At 49.9% G+C, this 20,139-nt stretch overlaps 15 non-coding genes across 15 annotated transcripts; all 15 read left to right on the top strand.

Moving 5' to 3' along the window:
* The first annotated feature begins 900 nt into the window (after positions 1-900).
* On the top strand, positions 901-973 carry Trnar-ucg (transfer RNA arginine (anticodon UCG)). Its single transcript has one exon. It is a non-coding gene; the product is annotated as a tRNA-Arg (tRNA).
* A 448-nt stretch (positions 974-1,421) lies between these two features.
* Positions 1,422-1,498, top strand: Trnak-cuu (transfer RNA lysine (anticodon CUU)). Its single transcript has one exon. It is a non-coding gene; the product is annotated as a tRNA-Lys (tRNA).
* Positions 1,499-2,415: 917 nt separating this feature from the next.
* Positions 2,416-2,488, top strand: Trnar-ucg (transfer RNA arginine (anticodon UCG)). Its single transcript has one exon. It is a non-coding gene; the product is annotated as a tRNA-Arg (tRNA).
* A 448-nt stretch (positions 2,489-2,936) lies between these two features.
* Trnak-cuu (transfer RNA lysine (anticodon CUU)) lies at positions 2,937-3,013 on the top strand. Its single transcript has one exon. It is a non-coding gene; the product is annotated as a tRNA-Lys (tRNA).
* A 909-nt stretch (positions 3,014-3,922) lies between these two features.
* On the top strand, positions 3,923-3,995 carry Trnar-ucg (transfer RNA arginine (anticodon UCG)). Its single transcript has one exon. It is a non-coding gene; the product is annotated as a tRNA-Arg (tRNA).
* A 451-nt stretch (positions 3,996-4,446) lies between these two features.
* Positions 4,447-4,520, top strand: Trnak-cuu (transfer RNA lysine (anticodon CUU)). The gene has a single exon. It is a non-coding gene; the product is annotated as a tRNA-Lys (tRNA).
* A 941-nt stretch (positions 4,521-5,461) lies between these two features.
* Trnar-ucg (transfer RNA arginine (anticodon UCG)) lies at positions 5,462-5,534 on the top strand. Its single transcript has one exon. It is a non-coding gene; the product is annotated as a tRNA-Arg (tRNA).
* Positions 5,535-12,437: 6,903 nt separating this feature from the next.
* Trnar-ucg (transfer RNA arginine (anticodon UCG)) lies at positions 12,438-12,510 on the top strand. The gene has a single exon. It is a non-coding gene; the product is annotated as a tRNA-Arg (tRNA).
* A 448-nt stretch (positions 12,511-12,958) lies between these two features.
* Trnak-cuu (transfer RNA lysine (anticodon CUU)) lies at positions 12,959-13,035 on the top strand. Its single transcript has one exon. It is a non-coding gene; the product is annotated as a tRNA-Lys (tRNA).
* Positions 13,036-13,961: 926 nt separating this feature from the next.
* Positions 13,962-14,034, top strand: Trnar-ucg (transfer RNA arginine (anticodon UCG)). Its single transcript has one exon. It is a non-coding gene; the product is annotated as a tRNA-Arg (tRNA).
* A 1,459-nt stretch (positions 14,035-15,493) lies between these two features.
* Positions 15,494-15,566, top strand: Trnar-ucg (transfer RNA arginine (anticodon UCG)). Its single transcript has one exon. It is a non-coding gene; the product is annotated as a tRNA-Arg (tRNA).
* Positions 15,567-16,982: 1,416 nt separating this feature from the next.
* Positions 16,983-17,055, top strand: Trnar-ucg (transfer RNA arginine (anticodon UCG)). The gene has a single exon. It is a non-coding gene; the product is annotated as a tRNA-Arg (tRNA).
* A 452-nt stretch (positions 17,056-17,507) lies between these two features.
* Positions 17,508-17,580, top strand: Trnak-cuu (transfer RNA lysine (anticodon CUU)). The gene has a single exon. It is a non-coding gene; the product is annotated as a tRNA-Lys (tRNA).
* A 914-nt stretch (positions 17,581-18,494) lies between these two features.
* Trnar-ucg (transfer RNA arginine (anticodon UCG)) lies at positions 18,495-18,567 on the top strand. Its single transcript has one exon. It is a non-coding gene; the product is annotated as a tRNA-Arg (tRNA).
* A 1,417-nt stretch (positions 18,568-19,984) lies between these two features.
* On the top strand, positions 19,985-20,057 carry Trnar-ucg (transfer RNA arginine (anticodon UCG)). Its single transcript has one exon. It is a non-coding gene; the product is annotated as a tRNA-Arg (tRNA).
* The last annotated feature ends 82 nt before the right edge of the window (positions 20,058-20,139 follow it).

Genomic DNA, 20,139 nt, shown 5'->3' with positions numbered 1-20,139 from the left:
TTTTTTTCCGCTGCAGATGTAAATTACCGATTTTCTGATTAACGTGATGTAATGGAAATAGCAACTATAAATTTGCCTACGTCTCCATCAGTCGCAAGAAAACTGTATTTGAAGTGAAGGTGATTTTGTAGACATGTGTGAAAGTCATGTTCTGAAGTGCAAGTGGTTTTGGTTGGAGAGAACACGGCTACGTGTCAGATGTGTAGCCAAGCAGTAATGGGTCGCCATTGCTGCAAATATTAGTCGAAAATATGAAGTGTTGTCAGCTGAAGTCTGATGATTCAGACAACCGTACGGACGAAGTACGCAAAAGTGCCGCTAGGCGGCGCCTGTTTAGGTCAGTGGTAGAGCATTGGTCTAGTAAACCAGGGGTCGTGAGTTCCATCCTCACAGGAGGAAGACGAATCTTGGAAATCAGTTGCGCATCGTGGCCGTATAGAAAGCAGTATCTGTGATGAGGAACAATTAGCGACGGTCGTATTATTAAGAATTACTCTCAGATGTGATTAAGGCGAATGGCGCAGATAAAGCATTTGCCAAAGCGGTTTAGCATAAGGTGAGACGAGGCAGTCTGAATTACATTTTATAGATGTATTTCTCACAAATCTCGGAGCCTCTCGCGGTCATCGTCGTCGTCGTCGTCGCCGCCGCCGCTTCTGCAGAAGTAGCAAATGGCCAGCGTAGCAAATGCGGCGAGGGACACCCTGCCATCGATTCCGAATGCTCAAAGTGTGTGGTCTTCTTTTCCTGTGTATGTTTGGTCGGTCTCGTAAGAGGTTGAATGTAACGAATGGGTGGAAAAGAGTAAGGGGCAGCGGCTGTGTGGAACGAAAACACAGTTCCTCAGGGGGTGTGAGCGTTTCGAAATGGGTCGTATATAAGTTACACTTGGTCGTCAGTGACCGTGTGGCCTAATGGATAAGGCGTCGGACTTCGGATCCGAAGATTGCAGGTTCGAATCCTGTCACGGTCGTGTTTTTCCATTTCTGAAAAAGAAACATACCGTTTTAATGTAGCAATTGAGCAGTACGAATCCGTCTGAATGTTGCTGTTGACCATTTTGTACTTGGAGATGGTCTTGAACCTGAAACACACACAACAAGACCGGTGTTAACTAGCGAAATGGTCGGCAGAGTGCCCTCACCGCGAGTTTTGATTGGCACTTGCACATCTAAAACAACGTCGGAAAGTAACTCGTTCGACTTTTGAGTCACATCAAGTATGTGTGTTAATTTTGACGCCGCTAGCTCTGCAGATTGTCATGCAATTCCTTTACCTCTCAGAAATGATTATGAAATAATAGTGAAGTACGTGACGAGTGTGACGTTAGGAAAACATTAGGAAGCATGGAGAGATTCTGTATGGGACCACCCAACCCAAACGATTACTGTGTGATCTGCTGCCAATCAGGTATCCAACGAGGCAGCACGGCTAGCTCAGTCGGTAGAGCATGAGACTCTTATTCACAGGGTCGTGGGTTCGAGCCCTACGCTGGCCGGAACGGAATTTTTTTCCGCTGCAGATGTAAATTACCGATTTTCTGATTAACGTGATGTAATGGAAATAGCAACTATAAATTTGCCTACGTCTACATCAGTCGCAAGAAAACTGTATTTGAAGTGAAGGTGATTTTGTAGACATGTGTGAAAGTCATGTTCTGAAGTGCAAGTGGTTTTGGTTGGAGAGAACACGGCTACGTGTCAGATGTGTAGCCAAGCAGTAATGGGTCGCCATTGCTGCAAATATTAGTCGAAAATATGAAGTGTTGTCAGCTGAAGTCTGATGATTCAGACAACCGTACGGACGAAGTACGCAAAAGTGCCGCTAGGCGGCGCCTGTTTAGGTCAGTGGTAGAGCATTGGTCTAGTAAACCAGGGGTCGTGAGTTCCATCCTCACAGGAGGAAGACGAATTTTGGAAATCAGTTGCGCATCGTGGCCGTATAGAAAGCAGTATCTGTGATGAGGAACAATTAGCGACGGTCGTATTATTAAGAATTACTCTCAGATGTGATTAAGGCGAATGGCGCAGATAAAGCATTTGCCAAAGCGGTTTAGCATAAGGTGAGACGAGGCAGTCTGAATTACATTTTATAGATGTATTTCTCACAAATCTCAGAGCCTCTCGCGGTCGTCGTCGTCGTCGTCGTCGTCGTCGTCCCCGCCGCCGCTTCTGCAGAAGTAGCAAATGGCCATTGTAGCAAATGCGGCGAGGGACACCCTGCCATCGATTCCGAATGCGCAAAGTGTGTGGTCTTCTTTTCCTGTGTATGTTTGGTCGGTCTCGTAAGAGGTTGAATGTAACGAATGGGTGGAAAAGAGTAAGGGGCAGGGGCTGTGTGGAACGAAAACACAGTTCCTCAGGGGGTGTGAGCGTTTCGAAATGGGTCGTATATAAGTTACACTTGTTCGTCAGTGACCGTGTGGCCTAATGGATAAGGCGTCGGACTTCGGATCCGAAGATTACAGGTTCGAATCCTGTCACGGTCGTGTTTTACCATTTCTGAAAAAGAAACATACCGTTTTAATGTAGCAATTGAGCAGTACGAAACCGTCTGAATGTTGCTGTTGACCATTTTGTACTTGGAGATGGTCTTGAACCTGAAACACACACAACAAGACCGGTGTTAACTAGCGAAATGGTCGGCAGAGTGCCCTCACCGCGAGTTTTGACTGGCACTTGCACATCTAAAACAACGTCAGAAAGTAACTCGTTCGGCTTTTGAGTCACATCAAGTATGTGTGTTAATTTTGACGCCGCTAGCTCTGCAGATTGTCATGCAATTCCTTTACCTCTCAGAAATGATTATGAAATAAAAGTGAAGTACGTGACGAGTGTGACGTTAGGAAAACATTAGGAAGCATGGAGAGATTCTGTATGGGACCACCCAACCCAAACGATTACTGTGTGATCTGCTGCCAATCACGTATCCACCGAGGCAGCACGGCTAGCTCAGTCGGTAGAGCATGAGACTCTTATTCACAGGGTCGTGGGTTCGAGCCCTACGCTGGCCGGAACGGAATTTTTTTCCGCTGCAGATGTAAATTACCGATTTTCTGATTAACGTGATGTAATGGAAATAGCAACTATAAATTTGCCTACGTCTCCATCAGTCGCAAGAAAACTGTATTTGAAGTGAAGGTGATTTTGTAGACATGTGTGAAAGTCATGTTCTGAAGTGCAAGTGGTTTTGGTTGGAGAGAACACGGCTACGTGTCAGATGTGTAGCCAAGCAGTAATGTGTCGCCATTGCTGCAAATATTAGTCGAAAATATGAAGTGTTGTCAGCTGAAGTCTGATGATTCAGACAACCGTACGGACGAAGTACGCAAAAGTGCCGCTAGGCGGCGCCTGTTTAGGTCAGTGGTAGAGCATTGGTCTAGTAAACCAGGGGTCGTGAGTTCCATCCTCACAGGAGGAAGACGAATTTTGGAAATCAGTTGCGCATCGTGGCCGTATAGCAAACAGTATCTGTGATGAGGAACAATTAGCGACAGGAGTATTATTAAGAATTACTCTCAGATGTGATTAAGGCGAATGGCGCAGATAAAGCATTTGCCAAAGCGGTTTAGCATAAGGTGAGACGAGGCAGTCTGAATTACATTTTATAGATGTATTTCTCACAAATCTCAGAGCCTCTCGAGGTCGTCGTCGGCGTCGTCGTCGCCGCCGCCGCTTCTGCAGAAGTAGCAAATGGCCAGCGTAGCAAATGCGGCGAGGGACACCCTGCCATCGATTCCGAATGCGCAAAGTGTGTGGTCTTCTTTTCCTGTGTATGTTTGGTCGGTCTCGTAAGAGGTTGAATGTAACGAATGGGTGGAAAAGAGTAAGGGGCAGCGGCTGTGTGGAACGAAAACACAGTTCCTCAGGGGGGTGTGAGCGTTTCGAGATGGGTCGTATATAAGTTACACTTGGTCGTCAGTGACCGTGTGGCCTAATGGATAAGGCGTCGGCCTTCGGATCCGAAGATTGCAGGTTCGAATCCTGTCACGGTCGTGTTTTTCCATTTCTGAAAAAGAAACATACTGTTTTAATGTAGCAATTGAGCAGTACGAATCCGTCTGAATGTTGCTGTTGACCATTTTGTACTTGGAGATGGTCTTGAACCTGAAACACACACAACAAGACCGGTGTTAACTAGCGAAATGGTCGGCAGAGTGCCCTCACCGCGAGTTTTGATTGGCACTTGCACATCTAAAACAACGTCGGAAAGTAACTCGTTCGACTTTTGAGTCACATCAAGTATGTGTGTTAATTTTGACGCCGCTAGCTCTGCAGATTGTCATGCAATTCCTTTACCTCTCAGAAATGATTATGAAATAAAAGTGAAGTACGTGACGAGTGTGACGTTAGGAAAACATTAGGAAGCATGGAGAGATTCTGTATGGGACCACCCAACCCAAACGATTACTGTGTGATCTGCTGCCAATCAGGTATCCAACGAGGCAGCACGGCTAGCTCAGTCGGTAGAGCATGAGACTCTTATTCACAGGGTCGTGGGTTCGAGCCCTACGCTGGCTGGAACGGAATTTTTTTCCGCTGCCGATGTAAATTACCGATTTTCTGATTAACGTGATGTAATGGAAATAGCAACTATAAATTTGCCTACGTCTCCATCAGTCGCAAGAAAACTGTATTTGAAGTGAAGGTGATTTTGTAGACATGTGTGAAAGTCATGTTCTGAAGTGCAAGTGGTTTTGGTTGGAGAGAACACGGCTACGTGTCAGATGTGTAGCCAAGCACTAATGGGTCGCCATTGCTGCAAATATTAGTCGAAAATATGAAGTGTTGTCAGCTGAAGTCTGATGATTCAGACAACCGTACGGACGAAGTACGCAAAAGTGCCGCTAGGCGGCGCCTGTTTAGGTCAGTGGTAGAGCATTGGTCTAGTAAACCAGGGGTCGTGAGTTCCATCCTCACAGGAGGAAGACGAATTTTGGAAATCAGTTGCGCATCGTGGCCGTATAGAAAGCAGTATCTGTGATGAGGAACAATTAGCGACGGTCGTATTATTAAGAATTACTCTCAGATGTGATTAAGGCGAATGGCGCAGATAAAGCATTTGCCAAAGCGGTATAGCATAAGGTGAGACGAGGCAGTGTGAATTACATTTTATAGATGTATTTCTCACAAATCTCAGAGCCTCTCGCGGTCGTCGTCGTCGTCGTCGTCGTCGTCGTCGTCGCCGCCGCCGCCGCCGCCGCCGCCGCCGCCGCTTCTGCAGAAGTAGCAAATGGCCATCGTAGCAAATGCGGCGAGGAACACCCTGCCATCGATTCCGAATGCGCCAAGTGTGTGGTCTTGTTTTCCTGTCTATGTTTGGTCGGTCTCGTAAGAGGTTGAATGTAACGAATGGGTGGGGAAGAGTAAGGGGCAGCGGCTGTGTGGAACGAAAACACAATTCCTCAGGGGGTGTGAGCGTTTCGAAATGAGTCGTATATAAGTTATACTTAGTCGTCAGAGACCGTGTGGCCTACTGGATAAGGCGTCGGACTTCGGATCCGAAGATTGCAGGTTCGAATCCTGTCACGGTCGTGTTTTTCCATTTCTGAAAAGGAAACATATCTTTTTAATGTAGCAATTGAGCAGTACGAAACCGTCTGAATGTTGCCGTTGAGCATTTTGTGCTTGGAGATGGTCTTGAGCTTGAAACACACACAACAAGACTGGTGTTAACTAGCGAAATGAACGGCAGAGTGGCGTCACCGCGAGGTGTGACTGGCACTTGCACATCTAAAACAACGTCGGAAAGTAACTCGTTCGGCTTTTGAGTCACATCAAGTATGTGTGTTAATTTTGACGCCGCTAGCTCTGCAGATTGTCATGCAATTCCTTTACCTCTCAGAAATGATTATGAAATAAAAGTGAAGTACGTGACGAGTGTGACGTTAGGAAAACATTAGGAAGCATGGAGAGATTCTGTATGGGACCACCCAACCCAAACGATTACTGTGTGATCTGCTGCCAATCAGGTATCCAACGAGGCAGCACGGCTAGCTCAGTCGGTAGAGCATGAGACTCTTATTCACAGGGTCATGGGTTCGAGCCCTACGCTTGCCGGAACCGAATTTTTTTTCTGCTGCAGATGCAAATTACCGATTTTCTGATTAACGTGATGTAATGGAAATAGCAACTATAAATTTGCCTACGTCTCCATCAGTCGCAAGAAAACTGTATTTGAAGTGAAGGTGATTTTGTAGACATGTGTGAAAGTCATGTTCTGAAGTGCAAGTGGTTTTGGTTGGAGAGAACACGGCTACGTGTCAGATGTGTAGCCAAGCAGTAATGGGTCGCCATTGCTGCTAATATTAGTCGAAAATATGAAGTGTTGTCAGCTGAAGTCTGATGATTCAGACAACCGTACGGACGAAGTACGCAAAAGTGCCGCTAGGCGGCACCTGTTTAGGTCAGTGGTAGAGCATTGGTCTAGTAAACCAGGGGTCGTGAGTTCCATCCTCACAGGAGGAAGACGAATTTTGGAAATCAGTTGCGCATCGTGGCCGTATAGCAAACAGTATCTGTGATGAGGAACAATTAGCGACAGGAGTATTATTAAGAATTACTCTCAGATGTGATTAAGGCGAATGGCGCAGATAAAGCATTTGCCAAAGCGGTTTAGCATAGGATTCTTCGGCGGACCTCGGAAGAGTTCCGCCCTTCGATACCTTGCAGAGTACTGCTACGTATCGAAGTGCTAGGGCTTCGCAGAAGTCGCAGTCGCAGTCGCAGTCGCAGTCGCAGTCGCAGTCGCAGTTCCGGAACCGCCAGCAGCAGCAGCAGCAGCAGCAGCAGTTTCCAGTGCCGCCAGTTTTGCAGTAGCAGTCGTCGCCGGACCCAGCCGCAGCTTCCGGACCCAGCCGCCGCCGCCGCCGCCGCCGCCGCAGCTTCCGGCCCCCGCCGCCGCCGCCGCCGCCGCCGCCGCCGCAGCTTCCGGCCCCCGCCGCCGCCGCCGCCGCCGCCGCCGCCGGGACCCAGTGCTTCGTCTTCCTCTCCTGCTTTCGTTGTCGTCGCTATTCTCGTCTTCGTCTTTGCCTTCATCCTTTCGCTCCTCGACGTCTCTCATCTGTCATCTGTAATCTGTTCCTGACTTTGTCCCTTGTCTGTCCCCATTCTTCTTTTCTGTGTTTCCAGTTTTCCTTACTGCCATCATGACCACCCCCACCACCACCGCCACTACCACCGCCATCGTCTATACGACGCCCTCCCTCGCTGCCACTACTCTTACTTGGTGTGCTCAGTCGCCCCCGTCCTACTATATCCCGCCCCTCCTCACCCTTCCCACCCCAGCTCCCTTTGTCGCCCCATCCCCTGCTCCTTCTCCCCAAGCCTCCACACACGACCCCTTTCCCCCACTCCCCCACACCACTCATGCGGCCCCTGCCAGGGTTGTGTCTCGTCGGGCTACGACCCATGCCGCACCATCGCCGGCGCCAGCACCACCACCTGCAGCAGCGCCACAACCAGCAGCGGCACCAACAGCAGCACCAACAGCAGCACCAGCACCAGCACCGACACCGGGACCTGCCGCTTCCCGTCATCTCCCCGTCACTCCTGTGCCCCACGCCTCCTCCCATCCTGTCCCCGCTGTTAAGCGTCCCAGTGGCACCCCCGCCTCCTCTGCACCCAAGAAGTCCCAGCATCTTCCCCCTCCCCCACCCCTAGATGCCATGGATGTCTCCCCTCCAGCCCCCTCTACTTCCTCTTCTAACTCCCCCTCCTACAAGTATCTCCTCTCCCGTCCTGATCCCTCTCTCCTGGAGGCCCGCAACCTGACCTTGCTCCTCCGCCAATACTTCCCTGCAGCCCCCATCTCCCTTCTTACCCCCCGTAGGGACTCTGTCTTGATCACCTCCCCAAGCCCTACCCTACACTCCGACATCCTCTCCCGAATTCCTCTCACCCGATTTGGACCTAATGCCTCCCTTGCCCCTGCTCCTTCCCCTTCCTCCCCCCGTCAACCCCAACCCCCACGTCGCCCGCCGACCCTCACCGCCGTGATCACTCGGCTTAGCCCGACGATCACGGAGGAAGAGGTGCTGGCGGAGTTGAAGGCCCACCCGTACCTGGAGGTGCGAGCTGTTCGCCGCATTTTCAACTCTGCGGGCCCCACTCGCCTTATGCGAGTTTTCTCCGAACACGCTCCCTCCATCGACCATCTCCTTAAGGAGGGTGCCCTCCTCTTCCACCGCCGGTATAAGGTTGACCCCTCCCGCTCCCCACCACAATCCATTCGCTGCCAGAGGTGTCTGCGTTATAACGCACACCCAACATCAGAGTGCCGCGAGGCCCCAGTCTGCCCGCATTGTAAGCAAGCGCACTTCCTCCGGCAGTGCCCCAACCTTCAGTCTCCTCCCTCCTGCAATACCTGCAACCTCCAACACCCTACCTACTCCCAGAAATGCAAGGCTCGACCTCCTCCATCCGCTCCTGAACTCACTGTTCCTCTCCGCCCTTTGGATGACCCCACCCCTCCTGGCAATTCCCTCCGTCCTCCCCCCACCGCAGAGGACATCATCAGGTTCGTCACAATAGTGCTCCAGAACGTCCATCCCTTTCAGCGTCCCCACACCCTCCACCAGATTTCCCTCGCTGCCCGTTCCGTGTTCCACCTCAACACCTACGCCACCTATTCCCACAACCAGGCCCATTTCACCTTCTCCCGTCTCGACACCCTCGTTTAAATTCCCATTATGGCACGACAGCACCGTATCCTGTTCAATAACATCCGCTCCCTTCCCACCAACAAGCACCTCCTTATGCATACCCTTACGACCCACCGTGTGGATGCCTTCCTTCTGAACGAAACCTTTCTTCAGCCCCACCACACCGTCCACACCTCGCCCTACCTCCTTCACCGGTCTGACAATCCACTCCAGATAGCGCGTGGCGGAGTTGCCATTGGCCACCACCGCCAGATCCCTGTCCGGCTCCAACCCCTCCTTCCTGACCCCACAGAACACTTGATCCTTAGTCTCTTCTTCCCCGGCCTTACCCTTACCTGTGCCACCATCTATGTCCGCCCCGCTGCACCTATTCCTTTCGACTTCCTTTCCCACATCGACCGTACCTTCTCCTCCTACGTGATCGCCGCCGACCTTAACATCCATAGTCGTTCTGCCGCCCAGTTACGGCGGTGGCATCGGTTCCTTGCCACCCTCCAAGGCGACGTCCTTCCAATTCCCCAACACACCCGCCCTGAATCCAATACCACTCCCGATGTCGTCCTAGCCTCCCCCACCCTGCTTGGCCGCATAGCGGTGGACGTCCTTGATCCCATTGGCAGTGACCATCTCCCTGTCCTCCTCACTGTATCAGACGGTCGTCGCCCCCGTCCCGACCCGCGCCATGACCCTCCCCCGAAATATGTCCATGACTACTCCCGTGCCAACTGGAATGCCTACCGGGACTCCCTTGCTCTCCAGGTCGATAGCCACCCCCTCACCTACCACCAACCTGATGACGTTACCCGTGCTGCCTCCTTTCTCCAGCAGACCTTGTCTGAGGCCGTGGAGGCCCACGTCCCTACCATTGCCATCCATCCGCACCGCCCCACCTTACCCCCACAGGCCGTCCTTCTCCTGCGTGAATCCCGCCGGCTCTACCGTGCCTTCCTTCACACACGTGACCAGGACACACTACGACGCCACCGGCAACTACAGCGACACATCAGGAACTTACTCACGGCAAAGAAACGCCGGGACTGGCGACAGACATGCACCCGTCTTAATGCCACCTTACCTATCAACTCGTCCCAGTACTGGTCAGCCTTCCGCCGCCTTACCGGATCTAAACCCTCTCCCTACTACCCTCTCCTTCATGATGACCACCCCTTCCCTGATGCCCTTAGTAAGGCCAACCATTTCGCCTCCTACCTCTCCGATATCCTTACCATCCCTGACGATCCCCAGTTCGATTATTCCCTCTTTCCTGATGTCCGTGATCGAACTGATACCTCTGTCCCCCCGCTTGCTCCTGGCTTCCAGTACTTGGACAACATCACACACACAGAACTAAATACCCCAATCACCACTCAAGATATCATTGCTACACTTCGCCCTAAACGCAACACTGCTCCCGGTCACGATCGTGTTACTTACCGTCACCTCCGTGAAGCTCCTGCCTCCTTCCTCTCCACATTGGCCAGGCTCTACAATGTGGTCCTGTCCACCGGCTACTACCCCGACCTGTGGAAAACCTCCCGGATCCTGATGTTCCTCAAGCCCGACAAACCGCCTTCCGCTGTCTCCTCCTACCGTCCCATCAGCCTTACCTCGGTCTTCAGCAAGGTCCTGGAATCCATTCTTACCCGCCGCCTACACAAGCACCTTCACCAACACCGCCTCCTCCCCCCTACCCAATGTGGCTTTCGGCCGTCCTTCTCAGCCGATGACCTCCTCCTTCACCTCACTCACCTCCTCTCCGAACAACTCAATTCCCGTCGTTCCGCCATCTTCCTTTCCCTCGACCTCGAACGCGCATATGACCGTGTGTGGCATTCCGGTCTCCTTTTCAAGCTCCAAACCTTTGCTCTTCCTCTCAACTATGTCCGTCTGGTCGCTTCCTTCCTTTCCCACCGTCCTTCCTATGTCACCATCCACAACACTGATTCCTACACCTTCTACCCCTCCGCCGGTGTGCCCCAAGGTTCCGTCCTTTCCCCTCTTCTCTACCTCCTTTACACGGCAGACATGCCTCCACCTGCACCTCCCCTACACCTTCTCCAGTACGCCGATGACACTGCCTTCCTTGCCCTCGCTCCCACCCTGCAACGCTCCCAGCACCTTCTCCAATCCTATCTTGACCGGTTCACCACTTGGTGTAACCAGTGGTTGCTCAAGGTCAATCCTTCCAAGACCCAGGCGATCATTGTAGGCAAAACCACTCGTTCCTTCCGTCTCCTTGATTTCTATCTTACTATTTATGGCCGTCCCATCACCCTCACACCTACTCTCAAGTACCTTGGTGTCACCCTCGACCGTCGCCTCTCCTGGAACCCACATCTCCGGACGATCCAAGCCAAGGCACGCTCCCGCCTCCGCCTCCTTAAACTCCTTTCTGGCCGTTCATGGGGTCTGGACCCTTCCACCATCCTCTACACCTACAAGTCCCTCATCCGTCCTATCCTTTGCTATGCTCATCCCGCCTGGATCTCTGCCCCTCCTACCTTCTACAAGTCCATTCAGATCCTAGAACGCCATGCGCTCCGCCTCGCCTATCGCATCCGTCTCCCTTCCCCCACGCGGATCCTCTATGACCTGATTCCCTTCCCGCACCTCCTCCTTTTCCTCGAACGGTTACGGATCCTCTACACCTCCCGCAAGCTTGATCCTCCACACCCTCTTGTCTCTCCCATCCTCTCCCACCCCAACCCGCTGCCGCGCCTGCATTCCTCTATCCCACCTGCTCTCCATCTCTACACCCTCCACACCCTCTCCCTCGGTGGCCTCCGTCAACTCCCCCTCCCTGATGATGCCCTCCTCCCCTCCATCTACCCCTCCTACCAACTTTGAGCCTTACCTTCCCTCTCCTCTCCTTTTCCTGTGGGCACCCTCTCTCCCTTCTCTCCCTCCCTCCCCTCCCCTTTCTCCTTGGGCTTCCACTCCCCCTACCCTCCCCCTTCTCCTCCATCCCTCTCCTCCACTGGCATCTTCCCCTCCCCCTCTCTCTCCTCTTCCCCACACCTTTTCCCCTTGGCAGGCCACGACTCTGCTGTCTTCCATCAGTTACTTTCATCGTCCTACGCCGAAGACCATCGCATGTGTTTGTGCCTCGACTCTCCTGCAGTGTGTTTGTGTTTCGTCGTTTGTGCTCCGCTGGTTCACGTGTGGCCATCTGCCATCTGCGTTTGTGCACCGTGTTTCTCCGCTTTTATCCATTGTGCTACGCACGTGACCGACTCCGTTTTAACTCTGTTTTGTCTACTGTTTGTACCCCGCCGTCTTGATTGTTTTTATATCTCACTCATCTCTGTTCTGTGTATACTCTGAGGCCGAAGAGCGGCATACTTGGTCCGCTGCCGGCCTACCTGTTTGTCACAGGTATTAAAATCACAATAAAGGAAAAAAAAAAAAAAAAAAAGGTTTAGCATAAGGTGAGACGAGGCAGTCTGAATTACATTTTATAGATGTATTTCTCACAAATCTCAGAGCCTCTCGCGGTCGTCGTCGTCGTCGTCGTCGCCGACGCCGCCGCTTCTGCAGAAGTAGCAAATGGCCAGCGTAGCAAATGCGGCGAGGGACACCCTGCCATCGATTCCGAATGCGCAAAGTGTGTGGTCTTCTTTTCCTGTGTATGTTTGGTCGGTCTCGTAAGAGGTTGAATGTAACGAATGGGTGGAAAAGAGTAAGGGGCAGGGGCTGTGTGGAACGAAAACACAGTTCCTCAGGGGGTGTGAGCGTTTCGAAATGGGTCGTATATAAGTTACACTTGGTCGTCAGTGACCGTGTGGCCTAATGGATAAGGCGTCGGACTTCGGATCCGAAGATTGCAGGTTCGAATCCTGTCACGGTCGTGTTTTTCCATTTCTGAAAAAGAAACATACCGTTTTAATGTAGCAATTGAGCAGTACGAAACCGTCTGAATGTTGCTGTTGACCATTTTGTACTTGGAGATGGTCTTGAACCTGAAACACACACAACAAGACCGGTGTTAACTAGCGAAATGGTCGGCAGAGTGCCCTCACCGCGAGTTTTGATTGGCACTTGCACATCTAAAACAACGTTGGAAAGTAACTCGTTCGGCTTTTGAGTCACATCAAGTATGTGTGTTAATTTTGACGCCGCTAGCTCTGCAGATTGTCATGCAATTCCTTTACCTCTGAGAAATGATTATGAAATAAAAGTGAAGTACGTGACGAGTGTGACGTTAGGAAAACATTAGGAAGCATGGAGAGATTCTGTATGGGACCACCCAACCCAAACGATTACTGTGTGATCTGCTGCCCAGCAGGTATCCAACGAGGCAGCACGGCTAGCTCAGTCGGTAGAGCATGAGACTCTTATTCACAGGGTCGTGGGTTCGAGCCCTACGCTTGCCGGAACGGAATTTTTTTCCGCTGCAGATGCAAATTACCGATTTTCTGATTAACGTGATGTAATGGAAATAGCAACTATAAATTTGCCTACGTCTCCATCAGTCGCAAGAAAACTGTATTTGAAGTGAAGGTGATTTTGTAGACATGTGTGAAAGTCATGTTCTGAAGTGCAAGTGGTTTTGGTTGGAGAGAACACGGCTACGTGTCAGATGTGTAGCCAAGCAGTAATGGGTCGCCATTGCTGCAAATATTAGTCGAAAATATGAAGTGTTGTCAGCTGAAGTCTGATGATTCAGACAACCGTACGGACGAAGTACGCAAAAGTGCCGCTAGGCGGCGCCTGTTTAGGTCAGTGGTAGAGCATTGGTCTAGTAAACCAGGGGTCGTGAGTTCCATCCTCACAGGAGGAAGACGAATTTTGGAAATCAGTTGCGCATCGTGGCCGTATAGCAAACAGTATCTGTGATGAGGAACAATTAGCGACAGGAGTATTATTAAGAATTACTCTCAGATGTGATTAAGGCGAATGGCGCAGATAAAGCATTTGCCGAAGCGGTGCGGCATAAGGTTGGACGAGGCAGTCTGAATTACATTTTATAGATGTATTTCTCACAAATCTCAGAGCCCCTCGCGGTCGTCGTCGTCGTCGTCGTCGTCGTCGTCGTCGCCGCCGCCGCCGCCGCTTCTGCAGAAGTAGCAAATGGCCATCGTAGCAAATGCGGCGAGGAACACCCTGCCATCGATTCCGAATGCGCCAAGTGTGTGGTCTTGTTTTCCTGTCTATGTTTGGTCGGTCTCGTAAGAGGTTGAATGTAACGAATGGGTGGGGAAGAGTAAGGGGCAGCGGCTGTGTGGAACGAAAACACAATTCCTCAGGGGGTGTGAGCGTTTCGAAATAAGTCGTATATAAGTTATACTTGGTCGCCAGTGACCGTGTGGCCTAATGGATAAGGCGTCGGACTTCGGATCCGAAGATTGCAGGTTCGAATCCTGTCACGGTCGTGTTTTTCCATTTCTGAAAAAGAAACATATCTTTTTAATGTAGCAATTGAGCAGTACGAAACCGTCTGAATGTTGCCGTTGAGCATTTTGTGCTTGGAGATGGTCTTGAGCTTGAAACACACACAACAAGACAGGTGTTAACTAGCGAAATGAACGGCAGAGTGGCCTCACCGCGAGGTGTGACTGGCACTTGCACATCTAAAACAACGTCGGAAAGTAACTCGTTCGGCTTTTGAGTCACATCAAGTATGTGTGTTAATTTTGACGCCGCTAGCTCTGCAGATTGTCATGCAATTCCTTTACCTCTCAGAAATGATTATGAAATAAAAGTGAAGTACGTGACGAGCGTGACGTTAGGAAAACATTAGGAAGCATGGAGAGATTCTGTATGGGACCACCCAACCCAAACGATTACTGTGTGATCTGCTGCCCAGCAGGTATCCAACGAGGCAGCACGGCTAGCTCAGTCGGTAGAGCATGAGACTCTTATTCACAGGATCGTGGCTTCAAGCCCTACGCTGGGCGGAACGGAATTTTTTCCGCTGCAGATGTAAATAACCTATTTTCTGATTAACGTGATGTAATGGAAATAGCAACTTTAAAATTTGCCTACGTCTCCATCAGTCGCAAGGAAACTGTATTTGAAGGTGAAGGTGATTTTGTAGACATGTGTGAAAGTCATGTTCTGAAGTGCAGGTGGTTTTGTTTGGAGAGAATATCGGCTACGTGTCAGATGTGTAGCCAAGCAGTAATGGGTAGCCATAGCTGCTAATATTAGTCGAAAATATGAAGTGTTGTCAGCTGAAGTCTGATGATGCAGACGACCGTACGGACGAAGTACGCAAAAGTGCCGCTAGGCGGCGCCTGTTTAGCTCAGTGGTAGAGCATTGGTCTAGTAAACCAGGGGTCGTGAGTTCCATCCTCACAGGAGGAAGACGAATCTTGGAAATCAGTTGCGCATCGTGGCCGTATAGAAAGCAGTATCTGTGATGAGGAACAATTAGCGACAGGCGTATTATTAAGAATTACTCTCAGATGTGATTAAGGCGAATGGCGCAGATAAAGCATTTGCCAAAGCGGTTTAGCATAAGGTGAGACGAGGCAGTCTGAATTACATTTTATAGATGTATTTCTCACAAATCTCAGAGCCTCTCGCGGTCGTCGTCGTCGTCGTCGTCGTCGTCGTCGTCGTCGTCGTCGCCGCCGCCGCCGCTTCTGCAGACGTAGCAAATGGCCAGCGTAGCAAATGCGCCGAGGGACACCCTGCCATCGATTCCGAATGCGCAAAGTGTGTGGTCTTCTTTTCCTGTGTATGTTTGGTCGGTCTCGTAAGAGGTTGAATGTAACGAATGGGTGGAAAAGAGTAAGGGGCAGCGGCTGTGTGGAACGAAAACACAGTTCCTCAGGGGGTGTGAGCGTTTCGAAGTGGGTCGTATATAAGTTACACTTGGTCGTCAGTGACCGTGTGGCCTAATGGATAAGGCGTCGGACTTCGGATCCGAAGACTGCAAGTTTGAATCCTGTCACGGTCGTGTTTTTCCATTTCTGAAAAGAAACATACCGTTTTAATGTAGCAATTGAGCAGTACGAAACCGTCTGAATGTTGCTGTTGACCATTTTGTACTTGGAGATGGTCTTGAACCTGAAACACACACAACAAGACCGGTGTTAACTAGCGAAATGGTCGGCAGAGTGCCCTCACCGCGAGTTTTGATTGGCACTTGCACATCTAAAACAACGTTGGAAAGTAACTCGTTCGGCTTTTGAGTCACATCAAGTATTGTGTTAATTTTGACGCCGCTAGCTCTGCAGATTGTCATGCAATTCCTTTACCTCTCAGAAATGATTATGAAATAAAAGTGAAGTACGTGACGAGTGTGACGTTAGGAAAACATTAGGAAGCATGGAGAGATTCTGTATGGGACCACCCAACCCAAACGATTACTGTGTGATCTGCTGCCAATCAGGTATCCAACGAGGCAGCACGGCTAGCTCAGTCGGTAGAGCATGAGACCCTTATTCACAGGGGCGTCGGTTCGAGCCCTACGCTGGCCGGAACGGAATTTTTTTCCGCTGCAGATGTAAATAACCGATTTTCTGATTAACGTGATGTAATGGAAATAGCAACTATAAATTTGCCTACGTCTCCATCAGTCGCAAGAAAACTGTATTTGAAGTGAAGGTGATTTTGTAGACATGTGTGAAAGTCATGTTCTGAAGTGCAAGTGGTTTTGGTTGGAGAGAACACGGCTACGTGTCAGATGTGTAGCCAAGCAGTAATGGGTCGCTATTGCTGCAAATATTAGTCGAAAATATGAAGTGTTGTCAGCTGAAGTCTGATGATTCAGACAACCGTACGGACGAAGTACGCAAAAGTGCCGCTAGGCGGCGCCTGTTTAGGTCAGTGGTAGAGCATTGGTCTAGTAAACCAGGGGTCGTTAGTTCCATCCTCAGAGGAGGAAGACGAATTTTGGAAATTAGTTGCGCATCGTGGCCGTATAGCAAACAGTATCTGTGATGAGGAACAATTAGCGACAGGAGTATTATTAAGAATTACTCTCAGATGTGATTAAGGCGAATGGCGCAGATAAAGCATTTGCCAAAGAGGTGCGGCATAAGGTTGGACGAGGCAGTCTGAATTACATTTTATAGATGTATTTCTCACAAATCTCAGAGCCTCTCGCCGTCGCCGCCGCCGCCGCTTCTGCAGAAGTAGCAAATGGCCATCGTAGCAAATGCGGCGAGGAACACCCTGCCATCGATTCCGAATGCGCCAAGTGTGTGGTCTTGTTTTCCTGTCTATGTTTGGTCGGTCTCGTAAGAGGTTGAATGTAACGAATGGGTGGGGAAGAGTAAGGGGCAGCGGCTGTGTGGAACGAAAACACAATTCCTCAGGGGGTGTGAGCGTTTCGAAATGAGTCGTATATAAGTTATACTTGGTCGTCAGTGACCGTGTGGCCTAATGGATAAGGCGTCGGACTTCGGATCCGAAGATTGCAGGTTCGAATCCTGTCACGGTGGTGTTTTTCCATTTCTGAAAAAGAAACATATCTTTTTAATGTAGCAATTGAGCAGTACGAAACCGTCTGAATGCTGCCGTTGTGCATTTTGTGCTTGGAGATGGTCTTGAGCTTGAAACACACACAACAAGACAGGTGTTAACTAGCGAAATGAACGGCAGAGTGGCCTCACCGCGAGGTGTGACTGGCACTTGCACATCTAAAACAACGTCGGAAAGTAACTCGTTCGGCTTTTGAGTCACATCAAGTATGTGTGTTAATTTTGACCCCGCTAGCTCTGCAGATTGTCATGCAATTCCTTTACCTCTCAGAAATGATTATGAAGTAAAAGTGAAGTACGTGAGGAGTGTGACGTTAGGAAAACATTAGGAAGCATGGAGAGATTCTGTATGGGACCACCCAACCCAAACGATTACTGTGTGATCTGCTGCCCAGCAGGTATCCAACGAGGCAGCACGGCTAGCTCAGTCGGTAGAGCATGAGACTCTTATTCACAGGGTCGTGGGTTCGAGCCCTACGCTGGGCGGAACGGAATTTTTTCCGCTGCAGAAATAAATTACCGCTTTTCTGATTAACGTGATGTAATGGAAATAGCAACTTTAAAATTTGCCTACGTCTCCATCAGTCGCTAGAAAACTGTATTTGAAGTGAAGGTGATTTTGTAGACATGTGTGAAAGTCATGTTCTGAAGTGCAAGTGGTTTTGGTTGGAGAGAACACGGCTACGTGTCAGATGTGTAGCCAAGCAGTAATGGGTCGCCATTGCTGCAAATATTAGTCGAAAATATGAAGTGTTGTCAGCTGAAGTCTGATGATTCAGACGACCGTACGGACGAAGTACGCAAAAGTGCCGCTAGGCGGCGCCTGTTTAGCTCAGTGGTAGAGCATTGGTCTAGTAAACCAGGGGTCGTGAGTTCCATCCTCACAGGAGGAAGACGAATCTTTTAAATCAGTTGCGCATCGTGGCCGTATAGAAAGCAGTATCTGTGATGAGGAACAATTAGCGACAGGCGTATTATTAAGAATTACTCTCAGATGTGATTAAGGCGAATGGCGCAGATGAAGCATTTGCCAAAGCGGTATAGCATAAGGTGAGACGAGGCAGTCTGAATTACATTTTATAGATGTATTTCTCACAAATCTCAGAGCCTCTCGCGGTCGTCGTCGTCGTTGTCGTCGTCGCCGCCGCCGCCGCTTCTGCATAAGTAGCAAATGGCCATCGTAGCAAATGCGGCGAGGGACACCCTGCCATCGATTCCGAATGCGCAAAGTGTGTGGTCTTCTTTTCCTGTGTATGTTTGGTCGGTCTCGTAAGAGGTTGAATGTAACGAATGGGTGGAAAAGAGTAAGGGGCAGCGGCTGTGTGGAACGAAAACACAGTTCCTCAGGGGGTGTGAGCGTTTCGAAATGGGTCGTATATAAGTTACACTTGGTCGTCAGTGACCGTGTGGCCTAATGGATAAGGCGTCGGACTTCGGATCCGAAGATTGCAGGTTCGAATCCTGTCACGGTCGTGTTTTTCCATTTCTGAAAAAGAAACATACCGTTTTAATGTAGCAATTGAGCAGTACGAATCCGTCTGAATGTTGCTGTTGACCATTTTGTACTTGGAGATGGTCTTGAACCTGAAACACACACAACAAGACCGGTGTTAACTAGCGAAATGGTCGGCAGAGTGCCCTCACTGCGAGTTTTGATTGGCACTTGCACATCTAAAACAACGTTGGAAAGTAACTCGTTCGGCTTTTGAGTCACATCAAGTATTGTGTTAATTTTGACGCCGCTAGCTCTGCAGATTGTCATGCAATTCCTTTACCTCTCAGAAATGATTATGAAATAAAAGTGAAGTACGTGACGAGTGTGACGTTAGGAAAACATTAGGAAGCATGGAGAGATTCTGTATGGGACCACCCAACCCAAACGATTACTGTGTGATCTGCTGCCAATCAGGTATCCAACGAGGCAGCACGGCTAGCTTAGTCGGTAGAGCATGAGACTCTTATTCACAGGGGCGTCGGTTCGAGCCCTACGCTGGCCGGAACGGAATTTTTTTCCGCTGCAGATGTAAATTACCGATTTTCTGATTAACGTGATGTAATGGAAATAGCAACTATAAATTTGCCTACGTCTCCATCAGTCGCAAGAAAACTGTATTTGAAGTGAAGGTGATTTTGTAGACATGTGTGAAAGTCATGTTCTGAAGTGCAAGTGGTTTTGGTTGGAGAGAACACGGCTACGTGTCAGATGTGTAGCCAAGCAGTAATGGGTCGCTATTGCTGCAAATATTAGTCGAAAATATGAAGTGTTGTCAGCTGAAGTCTGATGATTCAGACAACCGTACGGACGAAGTACGCAAAAGTGCCGCTAGGCGGCGCCTGTTTAGGTCAGTGGTAGAGCATTGGTCTAGTAAACCAGGGGTCGTGAGTTCCATCCTCAGAGGAGGAAGACGAATTTTGGAAATCAGTTGCGCATCGTGGCCGTATAGCAAACAGTATCTGTGATGAGGAACAATTAGCGACAGGAGTATTATTAAGAATTACTCTCAGATGTGATTAAGGCGAATGGCGCAGATAAAGCATTTGCCAAAGAGGTGCGGCATAAGGTTGGACGAGGCAGTCTGAATTACATTTTATAGATGTATTTCTCACAAATCTCAGAGCCTCTCGCCGTCGCCGCCGCCGCCGCTTCTGCAGAAGTAGCAAATGGCCATCGTAGCAAATGCGGCGAGGAACACCCTGCCATCGATTCCGAATGCGCCAAGTGTGTGGTCTTGTTTTCCTGTCTATGTTTGGTCGGTCTCGTAAGAGGTTGAATGTAACGAATGGGTGGGGAAGAGTAAGGGGCAGCGGCTGTGTGGAACGAAAACACAATTCCTCAGGGGGTGTGAGCGTTTCGAAATGAGTCGTATATAAGTTATACTTGGTCGTCAGTGACCGTGTGGCCTAATGGATAAGGCGTCGGACTTCGGATCCGAAAATTGCAGGTTCGAATCCTGTCACGGTGGTGTTTTTCCATTTCTGAAAAAGAAACATATCTTTTTAATGTAGCAATTGAGCAGTACGAAACCGTCTGAATGTTGCTGTTGA

This window comes from Schistocerca gregaria, unplaced genomic scaffold, assembly GCF_023897955.1.
Source record: "Schistocerca gregaria isolate iqSchGreg1 unplaced genomic scaffold, iqSchGreg1.2 ptg000180l, whole genome shotgun sequence".
In the NCBI taxonomy this organism is placed as follows: domain Eukaryota; kingdom Metazoa; phylum Arthropoda; class Insecta; order Orthoptera; family Acrididae; genus Schistocerca; species Schistocerca gregaria.
The sequence above is the reverse complement of the archived record's forward strand: the minus strand, read 5'-3'. Positions and strand labels throughout refer to the sequence as shown.